Raw genomic sequence first — 18,870 nt, forward strand, 5'->3', positions numbered from 1 at the left:
AAAAGAACATAGTAGATAGAAGCCATAGCATTCTGTGAAAAATGTGTTAACAAAAATATTTTTGTTCAAGCTTTTTTAATAAAAAGTAGTTTTCATTGCAATGTTATATATTTTGTTTCTTTTTTAAGTTCAATATCTTGTGTCTGTTTCATTGTTCATGTGAGTATTCCACAGTGAGTTTGTGGCTGGTGACAGCTAGTGTTTGTCTGACAAATGTGGAAGGTAGGGTCAGCTTGTTCGTAGGTACAGAAAGTCTGGAATGAAAGTGATCATGGTGCCCTGCCACAGTGCTTCCCTCTGAATCATGGAAAGTACTCCTTTGGTTTGAATTTTTTTTCTTCAGTGACTAAGGGGACTCAGTGATATCCAGCACCTGTTTCAACCACAGGAAGTATACTGCCAGTTGATTTAAAAAGTTATTAAAAGTGGTTTATTTTCGTACTGACCCTTCATTAGGATAGAAAAAAAGAATTCTTAATGCGTCGTTTCTTAGGCAGAAAAAAATTTGCTTCTCATTGTCTAAGAAACTGGGAAGCATGGGCTCTGTGTTCATGGATCAGAAACCTGGATCATGACTAGTCTGCAGCAGGACAGGTCGGCTAATGAAAGATGAAGAAATACCAGAAGCAAGCATTTTTTTAAAAAATACTTTTCGTAGATTTGATTAAAAAAAAAAGAAAAAAAAGTAAGTTTCCCCCTGCAGCCTACCAGAACTGCAGATATTGTCGGAGTCCAAAACCCCTCCCTGCTTGTGTAAGACTGCTGTCCTGGTGTGAGCTGCAGTCCACAGCCAAAGCCTCACCTCTCTGCCAAGACTGTAAGCAAATGGACAAGTACAGTGACTAAGGAGTATTCAGCTGAAGAAAAGAAGTTTCAGTAGTTTTTAAATAAAAAAAATTTATTCTGGGAAACAGAGAAGATGAAGAAAGAGGAAAAATAAGGACCAGCAGAAAAGTGAAAGCTTGAAACTGGATCTATAATGCATTTCACATCAGTGGTTGTCTGGGAAAACAAGCAGAAACCAGGCAAACTAGAAGGGTTCTGGGGAAATTTTGTAGGGTTTTCATTGAAATATATCAAAAACATCAAAGTAGCAGCTTACGTCAAAGTAAAAAGCATTTTGTTTCAGTTCTGAATTATTTAATCTCCTTCTGACCTTATTGTTCTAATAGGGACAGCTTTTAAAGGGGGGGGGACTAAATACAAAGTTGTAAGTGTTTGCTTCTCAAAATGTTTCATTTCACCATTTGTTTAATGAAGCATTTAATTTTTAAGATGTCAAAACATTTTACTTGCATGTTTTCTGAGTAAAATGTTTTGACATTTTGAAACCTCCCAATTTCTGACAAAAGCATTTGCAGAGTTCAATGCTAAATGAGATTTTTAACATCTAACTTCCTTCCCATTCCGCCCCCAGAATCCATTTTGCAAAAAGAACAAAAGTCCCAGATCTTTCTGAGCAAAAAATAAATTACTCATTAATCACACAGCAGTGATTAAACAGCAGCTTCTGCCAAACAGGAATGGGAACCACAGGTTCTTCCTGTAACACAGCTGGATTCGTGGTAGTTCAGTAGGGCTGCAGGCAAATGTGTTGTGGCTGCCAAAGATGTGGCTGAGACAGGAATGGTGATGCTGGGCAGCTCTGTTGGTGAGCATAAAGAACCACCCTCAGCCCACAACATTGCACAGCTCTGTGTGCTTCTCCACAAGCACCAAACCTGTAGGAAATGTGAAAACATAAAATCAGAGTACAAAACCCATCTGAATTGGTGTTCAAAGCAATCTCCTCCTGGGCATCTCATTTGCACAACAAAAGGCATCTAAGAATCTTACTTGAACCAATTGATGCTTAAAATGTTTGTGCTGTTTTCTCTTGCAACTCTTTTTGCTTTTATATTTTTATAAGCACGTTTGGACCTGTGGGCACTTTGAAGTTCCCACTGTGCTTTAACAATCTGTTTTCATTGGTTGTGTCCTTCTGGCACTCTGACTGTTTCATTGTGCCCTACATCATCTTGTTTCTTCAAACAAGAGTCTTATGTTTTCCTTTTGAGTTATCTTTTTATATTTTTCTACAGAACTGGGAGGGGGAAGATGTAGAATTTCAGTTTTTAAAGAACCTCTGGATGGCCTGTCCAATGCCAAATCTATGTTGTCCTTCCTCCAACTTGCTCACTGTTAGTTCTACATAAAACCTCTCTACAGTTCCAGTAGTGTTGGTTCCATGTTCCTTCTGATGTACTTGAGTTGCTGTCATATAGTAGTAGTAGTAGTAGTAGTAGTAGTAGTAGTAGTACTTATTACTACTATTATTATTATTAATAATAATAATTATATTATTATTCAGAAAAATAGAAAAATAAGAACAAAAACTGATAAAGCCTCACTATGCAATTAATTCTTTTTTAGAATAAGCTATTAACTAGGGCAAGCACTGCCACACAAGGCCCTCCATGCTCCCTTTTACTTATGAGGATGAAAAATTGTGATCAACAGAGACTCTAAGAAAGGCACGGCCATGGCTCATGACTCCTGAAAAAGAACCAGGAAATGGTCCTTCAACCTTACACAAAAGACCAAGGTGCAGAAAATGGGGAGGGCACAGCTCTTCTCCTGCTGTTCATGTCACATATCCAACATGCAGTGTCTGTTTCATGCCACCCCGAGGCACTGCAGCTATTGCACAAGGAGACAAGTGGGTGACAGCCACAGGTGGCAATGATGAGCCTGACTCTGTGAACATTGGCCTGCATGCCCTGTTATTTTGCTGAAGCCCTGTGCACAGCAGTCTTCTCAGTTAACACAGAATTAATTTTTAATGATTACTTCAACTTTTTAAAAATTATATTGGGTGAGATAATATATGGTAACCGCACAGATTACAGCCTGCATTGATGTCTTTACAAAAAAATGTCATGACACGGCAATTATACTACAGCAAAACAAATCATTGTGAAGTGGCTCAAATTGTATTTCTCTCTAGTAAATGAATCATAACACTTTAACACCCTCAGACAATCTTCAATTAAATGAACAAAAATAGAACCCAAATGACCACACAGGGATGTTAGAGTACTCAGGGCAAAAAGATGTGAAAAGAAGACAGTAAAGAGAAAGACATAATACACTGAGAGATAAAACACTGTGCAAAGTTTAAGCAAAACAGGATCAAAGTTGCTTTTCTTTTCACCACTTTTTGCTTTATTGCCTAAAAATATTTATTATGCAGCTGAAGGACAATTAGTATTTACTAGAAAGTGAAACAACTACCTTTTCTTTTACATTAAATACAACCGTAGATCTGAAAATGTAGTTTAATGTTTACAAATTAAACTGCAGTTCTCATCATGTCCTGTTTTTGTCAACTTGAGCTTTCTGAGTTCTGTGAATTGGCCTAAAATGATTTAGGATTTCATGAGAATGTCACCCTTTGTAACTCATTAATGACTTAGCATACTCTCAGTAGTCTGTACTGTAGACAGGAGAAAGAAAATAGTCTCCAGGAGTGGAATATAAACAGAATTAAATACAGTGGAAGCAATTTAGAATATGTTATAGAGACTTCATACTGCTTTAGTGTGAACCTGATCAGTGATTAGTGAGCTCAGTCCTGCTGTTTGCCCAGCATGGAAAGAGCAGAGAAGGTGGCAGTGCATTGGCTTCCATTGTTATCTTCACCCCTCAAAGCACATAAGGAATACAAAGACTATTTTGCATGCGGTATAATGCAAAGACATGAACACTGTATTTCCTTGCAGATGTCAAGTATTTTTTGAGATCTTTCAAATATGTTTTTCAACCATTTTATAGACAGTTCTGATTCAAGTGAAAGAAACTTCTGTGAGACTTGTAAATTCACTAGCATTAGACCATTTCTAGCTCCATTAAAAAAGCAGTCTAAGAAGTAAGAATTTTCTCCCGACTGCTGTTTTGAATGGTGAATTATTTGCACTATAAGATTTTTCCTGGTTGTGTGTAGTGGTAGAATAATTGCAGCATTTGTCATCTCTCTGTGCTGTTATGGACCAGAAGGAAAAGTAAAGTCTGCAACAAAGGTGCTGATCCTTAGTCTCATGCACAACCATGATAACAGATGCACAGCAAACAAGTGATTGAAACAAGAGCTGATGTACAAGAGAGAGAGATGAGGCTGCTGGGTGGTTTTTGTCTGGGGGACAAACATTGCTCTGAAGGGAGAAATCAGCTGTTTTCATTTAAAATTTTGAATCCTGTCCACCTGCTCACCCCATCTCTCATATTAAACTCTGCATAATTACTACAATAATATTTCAACAAATGAATTATAATGTAAGCCTCTTCAGAGTGAAGAAGAAAATCTTTAGATGAAGGAATAAATAGTAAAAAAATGTATTATGACATTAATTTCAACCCACTTTTCAATTCGTTGTTATGGTAACAAGAGATCCAAAAATTTTATATACAAGATGTTTTATCAGAATAATGCAGAACTTTTATCTAGGATTTTACAAGTACCACGCAGACCATAAGATGTTCATGCCATGTGTCCATTCCTTAATTGTAGAGCAACAAATAACACTGTAACATCCTGCGCATAGCTATTTTTTAAAAACCAAAACAACCAAACAACAACCCTGTTCCACAGGACTTTTCATAAAGATGTCATCCTGGCGGGATGACAAAAAAAATGGAGACCAATAATTTTATCCTATGAATGCAGACTTTTGATATAAGTCCACAAATCTTACTACCAGTGACCTACAAGAATATCCTATGTCAAGGACAAAATCCCACAAACTCCTTATGCCATTCTAAACCTGAAGCTGAAGAGTTTTTTTGTGTCCTGAAGTGGCAAATTTGACTTCTTTTTTTTTTACCACAGAAATTTCTGAAGCAATAAAAAAAAAAAAAAAAAAAAGAGAAGGTACATCAAAATCTGTGAGTATCATAACACTGTCCTGAAAAACATGTTAAAAGTAAAGAAACATTTCCCAGCTGGAATTATCAACCTGGAACAGTTAACTTTCTAAGAAATCAGAGAGTTTTATTTCTGTCCCCAAACTCAATCAAAGCATGAGATGACCACAGCAACATGAATCATTCCAGGGTATTTATCATGCACAAATTGTGATGTGGCAAAATCTGTTCTGAAGGCAAATTTATGGTAAACCCAAATAATAGCTTAGAGATAGAGAAACAGCCTGGACAATATTGTTCTTCAGTATCAAAATAAAACCATCCAATTAACAGAGTTACCTGAGTTATGAATAAAATGAAAAAGCCCACCCTACCGCAACTGGCAGAAAACAGACACTGAAAGCTCCAACTGCAACCTTCGATAACATGGAGTACATGTGAACAGAGATCCAAGCAACATTATACTTCATACATGCAAAAAGTGCTTGGAAACAGGAACACATATGGAAGGTAATTTTATTTCTTATTACTGGTGGATTAGGAAGCAATTAGTGCTTGTATTATATTTCTTTTAACTCCTGCAGAAAAGAGAAGCTTCACAAGCTCTCTAGAATGTTGTCATGAGAAATAAATCTCCACTTTGAAGCGAAACATGGAAGAGCTGTGTTTTTAAAGAAAGGGCAAGAAAGGAAGTCTGGTGGAGGCTGATGGTCAGTTTACAGTTTTGAGTATCTTACTGTATCCCCGAGAAAAGCTCAGGTTTTAGCTTGCATGGGGAATGGAGCATTCCTTTTGTCTAATGAACAACCCTTACTCATACATGGGGACTTGTAGTGAAACCAAAACCTGAAAACCAAGCCGTAATTTGCCTTCATAGATGAAATCTGTACTTACATCCACTGCAGTTTTCCTCAATTGTAGACCAAAACCAGGCAGCCTGCCTTCTCAATAGCTTGTACCAATTGTCCACAGGGCCTTATGAGTGTTAAAATGTAAACAAGGAGAGAAAAAAAGTAAGGTTTACATGCTGACTATGGCCATTATTATTCTGAAAAAGATGCTAGGCTTATCCACAGTGGGAAATAAAGATCTCAGTATGGAAGGGGTGGGAAATAAAGTTCTCAGTATGGAAGGGGTGGCAAATGAGAAGAAGAACACAGAAGAATCTGTATCATAAGAGTTAATAATTGGTGCTGTCAGAGCTAATTAGCATTCTGCTGCCCAACTACAGCAAAGCCATCTGGGCTCCACTAAAATGCAGGGCACCATCAGAACAGCCAGAAAGGTCATTCAGTCAATGGTTTGACTATAAGGATTATCCTTCTTTTACTGCTGAATTTTGTTGGTCTTTGCTTGTGAAAGGAGTTGTGGAGAGCTGTTACTGTGGATGCCCTAGTGAGCACTGAAATGGTTGAGAACCTCTTATAGTCATTGTATCTGATGCAGAGCTCAGAAGGTGAAGGAAGTAGACATCTAAATGTCTATTTGATGCTGATGAATTATATAATGTCCCACTGGTACCTGCCTGATTTGAATTTTATGGAGAAGTTGGACTTAAGCAATGAAGTCAATGACACTGATGTTCGTATTTAGGATCCAGCATGATTTTAGGAACATAGCTGCTTCCTGAACTGGGGCTAATGGGATGCATTTTTAGAAACCTGTAAGACAATTAGGCACTGAATTTCCTCTAATTTGCTTATATCGTGTTACAAGCTAACAGTTTAAGCGAACCAGTCCTAATATCTTATGCTTAATAGAACACATTTCCTGAAGCACCTATTTTTTTCATTTTTTTCCTATAATCAAAAGGTGTGTTTGCCTTTGCACCATCTGTTAACTACAAGAGTTGCCAGAACGAAGAGAGAATGTAAATTAGGTTGTGAATACTGAAGTTCACTTTCCTTTTCTTTGCTTATGTTATTTTAAAGCGTCAATTCATTTTCTATTTATTTTTTTGGTGAAAGACTGAGCTGGGAGACCTTTGAAAATGTCTATGACTCACTGAAGTTTTCTTAATTCTTCTGATCTTTAAAGGCAATTTTGAAAAATTTGAGAAGGTTTTTTTGTCCATCTTGTAAAATAAGAGGGAAAACAGATCCCGGGAAAGACAAAATGGAGCTCTTTCATTCCTCCCAGTGTTTAGGGTTTTTTCCCCGGGAATTCTGTTAAATTATGCAGAAGAGTGAATCCGTTGTACAAATAACATATTTTAGAATTTAAATTAAGCGAATGAGCATCATGATAGAACTTGGCTTTGTATTATCTCTCAAAATGCACACATTCAGAATGGTTGCAGATGAGGATGCTATAGAATCATAGAGTAGTTTGAGTTAGAAGGGATCTTTAAGCATCATCTAGTCCAACTCCCCTGCAGTGATCACGGACATCTTCAACTAGATCAGGTTACTCAGAGTACTATCCAACCTGATCTTGAATATTTCCAGGGATGGGGCACCTATCACCTCTCTGGACAATCTGTTTCAGGGTTTAAATGTGCTCATCCTAAGAAAATATAGTCTTCCTTATATCTAGTATAAATCTAATCTCTTTTCAAGTAAAACTAATTTCCCTTTTACTGCCATAACAGGCCCTGTGAAAAAGTTTGTCCTAATCTTTACTGTAAGCTCCCTTTAAACACTGAAAGGTCTCAATAAGGTCTCTTCAGAGCCTTCTTGTCTCCAGGCTGAATAATCCCAACTCTCTCAGCCTTTCCTCATAGGAGAGGTGCTCTAGACCTCTCATCACTTTTGTAACTCTCCTCTAGACTCACTCCAGCAGGTCCATGTCCTTCCTGTTCTGGGACCCCACAGCTGGATGCAGTGTTCCAGGTGGGGCCTCCCCAGGGCAGAGCAGAGGGGCAGAATCCCCTCCCTCCCCTGCTGCCCACGCTGCTTTGGATGCAGCCCAGGACGTGTTTGGCTTTCTGGGCTGTGGGTGCTCATGGCTGGGTCATGTCCAGCCTCTCACCCACCAGCCTTTGTTGATAACTTCCCTCAATATGCGAAAAATACTATCGTGTAGTACTTCTTCTCCAGGCCATCCACACTGACACTTAATACACCTTCCACAATCTCAATGTCTAGAGAATAAATCATGAGCAGCCACTGAGAAAAGAAGACCTTTAAAACTACATGAAACGAGGTTGTTTGGAGGTGGGGATTATTTTCTTCTCCCAATGAGCAAGAGGTCTCAGGAAAGAGCCTCAAGTTCCACCACGAAAGGTTAAGACTGGATATCAGAAAAAACTTAATCACTGTAAGGGTTTCCAAATATTGTAACAGCCTGACTCTAGAGCAGTCCCTGGAGGTATTCAAGACCTGTAAATATGGCCCTTAGGGACATGGCTTAGTGGGTGGCTTGGCAGTGCTAGGTTTATGGTTAGACTCAATGATCTTAAGGGTCTTTTTCAATCCAAAATATTTTATGATTCTATTCTCTGATACTGTGCCTCACTACTCAGATCTATGTGGTGTTTGATTAAAGCAGGCAGCTCACCCTTGTGGTTTGCTTTCCTGAATGGCTGCTGTTAGATACATCCTCTGGGGAAATCCACAGTTTCAGCTCTTGACTGAGGTGGTCTTACTTTTGTTTGAGCTCCTTTTGCGGACTCTTAGATACTCTGGAGAACAGCTACAGAAGGCAGTTAATCAAACTTGAATAATAAAGGAATAAGAGTTTGGGACTTGGTTTTCTTCCAACTGTTTATCCATTGCTCAGTTATTTTGATAACCCCTGAGTTTGCTTTTCAAAGTCTGTTGACTAATAACAAAATAACACCTATTTTGGAAGTCTTTGCTCTGCTTGTTTCAGCGTGGGAACAGTATCAATATGCAAATGACATTTTAATATCATGAGCCAAAAATTCATCTTTAAAAGTTCTAAGGTTTAAGAACAGGCACAATTTAATTTTTGTTTTGTCTATTTTTTCCCATTGCATCTACTTCACAGAGGTATGATATAACACAATCCAGACATAAGATGAGAGTCTCAAAGTTGCACGTGAGCAAAAAAGTAAGGAGTACAGTTTTGATTAATTTTATAAATTATTGTACTCAAAGAAATAAATTCTTTAGTTTGTTCACTGTTCTAAATGCTACAGAAACTTAAACCGCATAGTTGTCATCTAGCAGAGTCTGTTGTGAATACCTGCATGCAACAGTACTGAATATATATATCTGTCTATATATTTATCTTATAGCTAAAATTATTTGGAAATTGGAGTTCATAGTACTGGATTGGCTATTTACATAAGTCATCCAATTTGGAGATGTAACAATACCATATTTTAAGGAATTCATGAATCCTGTTGATTTAGACACCAGTTATAATCAGGTGCAATTAATTATGCAATTTGAAATGCAACTAAAGTGTTACATTTTATTTTTGAGTGTGAATGATTATTAGGAATTCAGGTATTTTTATAACTGGTTTTGCTTTAATTGTTATGTGTTGTGTTCCTCTTTTCAACAGTCCACCCAAATGTGTGAAGCAGCTGAATATCTACCTCTGCTCTGTTTTTTCATAGGCAATTGACACTGTCTGTACTGATGTTCCTCTCCACTCTTCTGTTATCCTACAACATAATTACTGTTTTCTCCATTTAGAAAGTGCCATTTTGGCACTGTTTCCCCATTTAACATCACCCAGAGAAATTGTCATCAGGACTAGATAGAAAACCTCCCATTTTTATGACAATAAGGATATGTATATTGCCTTGATGAAAGCAGCCAGAACATGTTTGCACTGAGTATTAACCAGGCTGCATGTGTGAAAAAGCTATGGCAGGTGATACTTGACAACAGAGTCCAGCCAAGCCTAACAATCAACTCCTAACTATCCCTGGAGTGCAAGCTCAGCATAAGCTCTCATTTCAGGAATCCTTTAATGGTATGTTACACAGAACATGGATGCAGGCTGAAACAGGCAGGCTCATACTTTCAGCCTGGCTGCTGTGACAGTGGGGACATTTTCTGTGTTGTGGAATTTGAAATTTTTAAAGACAGAATAATTAAAGAAAGGTGAAAAATTGGGCCTTGAATCCAGGGCAACATAATCTTACACAAATCATATAAATCTATTTTGTCATCCTTCTTTGTTGAAAAACCTGATCCTTCAGAGTGTTTTCAGTCAAGGCCTTTGTCAATGTTGTGTGGGAAACAATCAAATAAACTATAAATATTTAGATTTTCCCTAATTGTATCAAGAGATGGCCAACTGGAGAAGGGAACCAGCAGTTTTGGTGAGAGATTACTGTTCTTGGGAGAGGAAAATTACAAATTGTGCTCCTCAAGATTCAGTCTAGGAGGAGGTCTTATCCAATGTTTTTGCTAGGAACTTTGGCACCAAAGCTAAGAGTGAACTATTTGAAATTTAGCGATGACATAAAAGTTGGAGCGTCATGGACACAGAAAAAATGCAGAATACACTGGATAATTTTTCAAACACTACTACTCAGAGCAAACAAGGAAAATGGCATGAAGTATAAGGGCACAAAGATGCAGAACTAAGATTTGTCTTAGAAACTAGAGGATTGTTGCTGGGACCTTAGTGAAATTTTATCAGTACAATATAGTCCATGGGTGCTCATCTGTTAAGTTTCTCAGATCCATACATGTCTTGCAGCAGAATTGTTAACTTACCCTTCCTTCTTATGCTGCATGCGGACTCTTCAAACAGCCCCAATAGTTTGCTTTTTGAAAGGATTATTTGGTGCCTGGCCAGAGTTTACAAGATATACCCACAAGAGGTACAGATAGATAGATCACAGAATCAGAATTTTAAATGGGTTACCCTATCACCACATCTGACACCTCTGTATTAGCAGAGTAAAAAGACATTAAGAGAAAGAAAAAAACAAAGGGAATAAAACCCTCTTGATTAAGGAGTCACAACTATAAATTCTCTTTTACCTTTTACCAATTCCCTTATACCCAGACAAATGCTATTTGTACAGTTTAAAACTCCTTTCCCTTTTTTCTCCTATATCTTCTGCTTTGTAACCCTTTGTCAACCTTACGTCATTTTAACTCAACTTCTCCTTCCTTTCTCCCTCTATGCTTGTTCCAAGAGACTCCACTTCCAGAAGATCAATTCAGTCCAAATGAAATATTTTCTCAGGTGCTTCTTGTTCCCCCCATGGGTTTTTGGGGTTATTTTTGCCTTGTGTTAATTTAGTTTTGAGTCAAGATTTTTGAATGTGGAAAATCAAAATATATAATATTTTTTTAATAAAAGCCTGTGTCATATTACACATAGTGTTCATTCCTAGGGAGGTAGCTCTAGTAAGCATAATGGAAATTTCAGCTTTGCAAGAAATGAAGCTGAACAGCTTTTTTCTAGGTTAGCATATGTCAGAAGCCCAGTAAAATGATCAGATATGCTGTTTGCAGTGCCTCTGCCATGAAGTTAGTCACATTTAGCATACATATGACTGAGTAGGTTTGATAGACATTGAAGAAAGCCCACAAAGTCTTCATGAATGATTTTAGGCTGAAACCTCCAACAGAATTCTGCATGCAGACTTTGCTGTATGAGCTTTTACAAAGATTTTTTTTTTCTTTCACAGAATGTATTTAGTGTGGTGGGAACAAAATTATAAATATTGGTGATAAATAAAAGATGGTGGCAGGAGAAATTAATCTTTTTCCCATGAGGTTCCATAAAGGTATCTTCGGTTGATCAATGTCCTTGGAGACTGCAGAGAACAAAATCCTGGGGAGAAAGATCACCAGTGTGGAACATCTTCTTTAAACATAGTACTTTATACATAATCCCCTTTAGAAAGGACCTGTCATTTTAGAATCTCAGAACATTTTATATATGTTAGTCTCAGCACACCTTTTAAGAATACTTCATCATTTTCATAAATTTTTGCAAGGGAGAACTGGAGAGGATCATTCACTTACCTCAAGTGACTGGTGAAAAAATGAGAAAAAGCAGAAATAAGAACTAGAAATATTGATCCCTACATTCTGATGTCAGGCCTGGGTAACAGCAGACAGAGTTTGTATTCAGTTTTACAATGACAGTTTTCAAAAGGATTCTGTATTTTTATCCAGGTGCATTTTTTCATGAAGAACGTTCAGTTTCTTAGGAAAATGGGATTTTCCATTTAAAAAGCCAAGCGAATCTGCAGTGGAAATGTTTTTGTTGAACAACTTTTCATTTTAACTGGCATGTGTTAAAGGGAATGGCAGATTGGCTACTGCATGTCCTTATTTCCTTATAAGACAGGTTTTTAATGATCTGATTCTCACTGCAAGATATGAGGTAACCACAGAATTTAGGCATGGTTTGCTTCTAACTTCTTTTGGAATGGATACAGTTGTGTATCATAGGTGAAGTCATCTAATTTCTGAGAACTGGCATTAATGCAATTCCATAAATCACTGTTATATATTTATGGATTGAAACCCTATCTTAGTAGCAAAACTTAAAAATCAAGACAGAAATATTTTATTTTAATAAACATTTTTTTTTAGGAAAAGAAATACACCCTTATCGATAATAGTGTTGCTTTTCTTTTCTTCTCTCTATTGATAAATATGTGCTGTCTTTCTGAAAGGATCACTTTCCATGTTCCCACACTTTATATAATGAATTCTTACATGAATTTTAGATTTAAAAAAATCCTACATATTTCAATTTAGTCTTCTACTATAATGATGTTTAGTCTACTTTTTCAGACATTATCTATTTTAATGTTCACTTACGCAAGATCACAAAAGTCAGATTTATTTTATTCCCCAATTCCTTACATTTCAGTTTATCCACCAAGATTTCATTACATCTTGTCTTTTTTATGCACTTCTGATATGATGGATCTCACAGAGAAATACATTTAAAGGCTGCTGCTATAACATCACTGAACTCACGTCTCCAAAATTTGACATCCTGACTATTCTGTCAGGTGTCACTGGCTTCCAGATTGTTACAGAATGCATTGTTATTGATTTCAAAGTGCTGCTGACTTTAGCTTCTGACACCATCCCTCCTTACTAAAAAAAAATATTCCTATTTGTTCTTTCTGAAGTTTCTTACAGGATGATCTGTCTAAAGGAGTCTTATAATGAAATGGATTCAGATTGCTTGACATAAATGGAACATCCTGATTAACTGCTAAATTGTGTCAGATATGGGTCACAGGGATCTCAGTATCAAAGACAATGCCATTAATGTTTCTGGCATGCTCTTATTTGCTTTTAAAAGTATATTTTTACCTAGAACAGTAGTGTGGAATGCACTTCTGTTGGGAATCTCTTGCAAACAGCCCTGGACAAAACAGGTCCACTTAATAGTGTCTTGTTTATAGGGACATGAATATTGGTTGCCCTGTTATTAAATACTCTCTGATTCTATATCCAGGCAATTATGGATTATAAATATTACCTTGACTAGGACTTGAGATGAGGACTAAGAAAGAATAATTTAATTCATTTAATCTGATGACTCCACACGGCTATATCTATCCTACAGCTCATATCTACCCTATAGCGTGTGTTCTCCCCTTGTCTAACCAGGAGACCTACCAGAAAGTACCGCAGCTCCCTTTGTGCTAGGAGGCTTTTTCTAAAGTTTCAGCTAAGAAAACCAGGGCAGATCATAAGTGTGCTGGAAAGCATCACTTTTTACAAATCTCTCCCCTACATGCCTCATTTAACTTTAACGTCCATACTGTGATCATCATGACCAATAGTCAAAGGACAACATTAGGTGATGTCTTTCTGCCTTGCTTAATGCCTGTTGGAGAGAGACATGAATAAAGGCATCACTTCCAATTTCAAGGGCAAAAATCAGTTGACATCTGGTCATTAAATTAAAAGTGTTACAGCACTTCTTTAAAGCCTGCCTTATAAGAGGAGCATATGTAAACATCATGAGTTACAGAAGACTGTGTGAACGCTCTCCTGAAAGCAATGTTTGATGGTAAAAAAAGTCAAACAGATACTCGTATGTCCTAATCAGAAGTCTCAAAAGGGTGGGTGAAAAAAATCTACCACAGCTTAACTCCATATTAGTAAAAAAAAAAAAAATCTGAATGCCCTAATATCCTAAATAATTCATTCATTTCCAAGTAATTTTCCCCATTCCCAGTTTTGCTTTGAAAAATTAGTACGGGTAATAAGAAACTGAGCATATTCATATTTTGTGCCAGTGGAGATACCTCTATGGTCCTTCTAGAGCAGAAGAACAGCCTGGAGCACCTTCCCAAAAGCCAGGAATGAGATAGGACTGCCTTGGTCCTTCATGGAAAAAAAAAAAAATCTGTCAAAATATCCAGATTTACTGTCATTTGACAGTCCATTGTGTTTCTTTAAATAAGAAAGGAACCTGACAAAAAACCCCTACATTTTCATGCTTGGCAGTGCATTTGTTTTATGCTCAAAATCTGAGCACTGCCTGCTTATAGATGAATAAAGAATCATTAATTAAAGTAAAACAGATCTATAGTCTCTGGAGAACTCCAGTCCCAATAACCCTCTTGATGCAGCTCTTTTTCTGAGAGTGGTGTGCTTTTTGCACCATAAAACTCATGGAAAAGAGTTGGGAAACATTCATCATGTCTTCACGATTCTTGTAAGTTCAGGTTTCTCCTAAAAGCCTCCCCCTTAGCCTACCTTTCAGCTACCCTGGGTGTGCATCACTCATTTTAACAGTTGTGTTTCTTGTGTGTAGCATGCTCAGAGGTGCTCTGTTGCAGAGATGCACAACACAGGTGCTGCTGCATTTCATTGTCCTACTAAAAAAAGGAACAACAGTCCTACTCCCTGGCTGAACTGCCAAAGTTAAACCATTGCTGTAGGCAAGCTTTGGGGTTTTCTAGATAAACTATATGTAATTTCCATAGATATATTAAAATTGTGCCTATGACAGATGTCGCACAGGGGGGAAAAACCAAAGGATGAAGGCTGTTTGGGAATTACTCAGTCAGCATGTCAATAGCTGAGTAGCCTGGGGAAAATGAACTGAAACTTGTCCATGAGGAGACACCAAAAGAGCAGTGCACATAAACACATGAACATGTGCATTATGATGCAGAGCCATAATGAAGTGTGCTGGAGGCATGAAAGGTGTGGCATGAGATATTCAGAAAAGGTGGATTGAATCTGATACATGAACTAAGATTACAGGGGAATTTCAGCAGTCATGTTTGCTCTCTGAATATTAGTGGTAGCAGAGCTTGTCGTTATCTATACATATGTGTAGCATGCATTGTGTCACCCAGTAGGAAATGAGTGGGGAAACAGGATGAAACTGAGAATGTAAAAATGAAGTAATTGTCAGGAGCAAAAGTAACCTTAGCATTCAGGTCTCTTAAACTGCAAAGGAGATTCCTTAGGGAAGCAGTAAAAGCATCATCACTTCCCTCATTTGAAACTGGATCAGAAAAATCTACAGGGCTACATTCTGCTCCAATTTTCTGAATATTATTCTGGCTTCAAGACTGTATTTACTTTTCCATTGATACCAGCTAAAGCAGAATCTGCCTCTCTGGGAACAATTTATTTTAGCAGGGATTAGTAGGAAGATGGAATATGCAGTCTACCAGGCCTTTTGTCATTGTTAATACCTATGGCAAAATCTTCAGATGGGATTGAGCCTATTAAAATAAATATTGCAACAGTTTTTAACACTTATTGATATGACATAAATGGATATCCTAGGAATGTTTGAGGGCATAGATGATGTGGTCAATTACTTAGCAGAAATATGGCATTTTCAAATAACATTCAAATTTTCAGTGAAAATGGATACTGTTTTGAAACTTTCATTACCGGCCTGAATGCTCATAAGCCATATTGCTATATCTGTGGTAAGAGTTGTCCTGAGACTACAAAATAAACCCCACTTACTTTTTTGGTTTTTTGGGTTTTTTGTTGTTGATTATTTTTCTCCAAGAATTAGATTCAATATCAACCCAAATTTGTTAGTAGGGCTAATTGAAGTTTAGCATCTTGCAGACCTTTTTGTAGGTAGAGTAATGCTTTTTACTCTTTTTTTTTAAAGTATGCATTCGCTTGCTCTCTTCTATAGAGGGAACCCTTTATTTATGTAAAACAAAATCTCACACAGTTTAAGTGAAAAACTTATCTTGAGACTAAATCCAAATAGAATAATATCAGTGGAAAGTCTGTCATACTACATTTTAGGTAACCAGCTGGCTAATGACTTTGGTGGTCTCTCTGATAAAGGGTGCTGATATTCAGAATGAATTTCTCTAGTTAGAACCCTGACTCTTATTTAAATGTAGCTGCATTTTTTGCTGCTCAAAAAATCATTAAGATAATTTCTTAGAGAATTCATTCACAGACGATAAATGGCCTTCATATGTTTTATTTTCTGGACAGATGATGATATTTCAACGGCAATACAATAGTTCAACATTTAAATCACTTTTGCAAATTAGATTGAAATTATATTTCAAGATTTTTTTGTCCAATGATAAAGATAGATTTGTGTCAGCTTGATGATGGAGAGAGTATCAGGCAGTTATAACCATTGTTGTTTAGCTAAGCTCTATTTACTGAATACACATTTCCATTCTCTTGGCCACTCTGGTATATGGTTCCTGCCCAGGTTCTTGATGAATTTTAAGTACCTCATGTCTTTGTACCAACCTATCTCCAGCCTGTTTCCATTCTCTACTGACTTGCCCTAGGAACATTCAGCACTGTGCTTGGAATAAACCCCCTTACTCTGGGAATATAAATATGTAAAAGTAATACTTCCATTTACTACTTAATAGTCCCCTTCTAAATGTTAAAATAATTTATTAATTCAGAAAAAAAAAAGAAGTGTCACACATTTTACTACCTGACAACATCTTTAAATCCCACCTCTACAGATTACTTAATTTCCAAAAAACGAAGTATTAATTGTAATTATTCATTACTGAATGTGCTAAAAGTGTGCAGAACTTTGCCTCTTGGTGTCTATTGAACCAGTCTGCCAGTTGATAAACACAAGTGCTTCTGGCTAAAGTGGGCTATCTGACTGACGTTCCACAGAGAGATTTGGTTCATTAGGTATGAAACTGGCTCAGTGATTCTTAACTGCCTATTCAGAAGCAAAGAAGACAAAGCAAAGCTGGTTTTGAAGAGATAAAGACCACAGTGGGACAAAATCCTTATCTCCCTTCGCTTTTTTGACTAACTAGAAACAGAAGGCATGCAGCATCTTGCAGGATGTAAGTCATGTCATTGCTGAGGACTGTGACACCTTTGCTGCCAAAGTGGCTTTAGATCATACTTTTGAAGAGAGAAAAAGGGAGCTGAGAAACCGAAAGGTTATTTAGTTCATTCCCTTTTCCCAAAAGCAGACACAACGACACCTATATCACATATCCTGTGTTGTGACAGATTTTTAAGGGTTTTTTTGGTGAAAAATAAAGGGATAATATTTTTAGTGATTACTTAAATTTGCTTAGTGTGGGTATGTGTTTTGTTAAAAAGTCACCTGCTCTGGAATGATATTAAGGGAAGGACAAGAAAGATTTTCACTATGAAACATAACTGATCATGTAATTGTCCTTGATTTGCTTACCCTGTTTAAAATCTCCTGAGTGCAACTGGCTGCATGTCACTGAGGAGGGCTCTGCACCTTCCTATCGCTGCGTTCATATATTCCGTTCATCTCAAATGATGTGAAAATTTTATCATATTATTTTGGAATTGGACATAAATGTGGGTCAGATGGCATTATACGAATAAAGACATAGATTCGCACATTGTTCAAGTCTACAAATGCACCACACTTGGGTCTGCAAGGCTGGTACTCAGTGCTTGCACTGGTAGCTAAAGGGCAGCTCTCAAAACCCGGAGCTGCTGCCCTTTCCCAGCACTGTGTGAAGGCAGTGCCATGTCTGTGATACTCTCCTAGCACTGCCTTCTCCTGAGAACTGCAGGCTACATAGCAGCACTGTCTGCATGTACATAGAACCAAACAAGAAGGGGCTATATTCTTTTGATACTCTCCAGTTACTCTGCTGATATGTCCTCAGAGAGCATTCTGCATCCTATTTCTGGAGGATTTAGAAATAATGGAAACTATAATGAAGTTGTGAGCTAAGCAAGCTCACAATGCAAACTGAGATAAGCACAGAAAATATATTCCTGGCCAAATAGAAATGATTTTATTGGAGGGCAGTAAGAAACAGGACACAGAATAGGTACGCTGGCTTTCAAAACTGGCACATGCAGTGTGACTACAGTCATTCTGCAGAACTCATACCACTTGGCACAGGACTGAACAACTGTACTAGTTTGAAAACAAACCAGCGGGAGGCACCAAGTCAGAATAACAATTTAATAGGGAAATTAAAAAAAAAAGGCAGAAAACACTGGTTCAAACTGACAGAGGATACAACCTGACACCCTGTTATAATACACTGCAACCCAGGATAACAAATAACTGTACAAGTTTCAGAACAAGGAACTTGATCAGTACACCTTCTCAGGGCTCCTCTTCATTCTTGCATAAAAAAATCACCTCCTAACCCCAAGTATCTTCTCCAGGATTTCAGGTGCTTTTTCAATTACATTAAATAGAGAAAATATCACTATTAGGAGGCAAAATATTACTGATTATAGAGTAGACAAATATGAACTGTTTGGATCAGTATCCAGATTAATTCCAAATAGAATATCTTTTGGGATTTGTTCCATTTCTCAGGGAATTTCACAACTTTTGGATAGCCTGGCTTTATTTGTCTTGCCTTAATTCATTTTTCCCCATGGCACAGTTGCTAAGTATTTCTGAAGGTGTTTGGCAGTTACTCTTGCCCATATTTTCAGTAGATTAAATTTGCAGCTCATTACACTGCTTGACAGGACCAGAGAATCAACCCCAAGGATATGCTGACAAAAAAAGCCCAGATGTGGTGTGTGTAATTTTTCATTCTTTCTTCCCCTTTTAGTTGTGAAGGAATTTTCACAGCTATACTAATTATGTTATCAACTTGATACAAGC

This window comes from Corvus kubaryi, unplaced genomic scaffold (genome assembly GCF_017639235.1).
Source record: "Corvus kubaryi isolate FWS band 111438036 unplaced genomic scaffold, C.kubaryi_AGA036_p1.0 split3-37296, whole genome shotgun sequence".
In the NCBI taxonomy this organism is placed as follows: domain Eukaryota; kingdom Metazoa; phylum Chordata; class Aves; order Passeriformes; family Corvidae; genus Corvus; species Corvus kubaryi.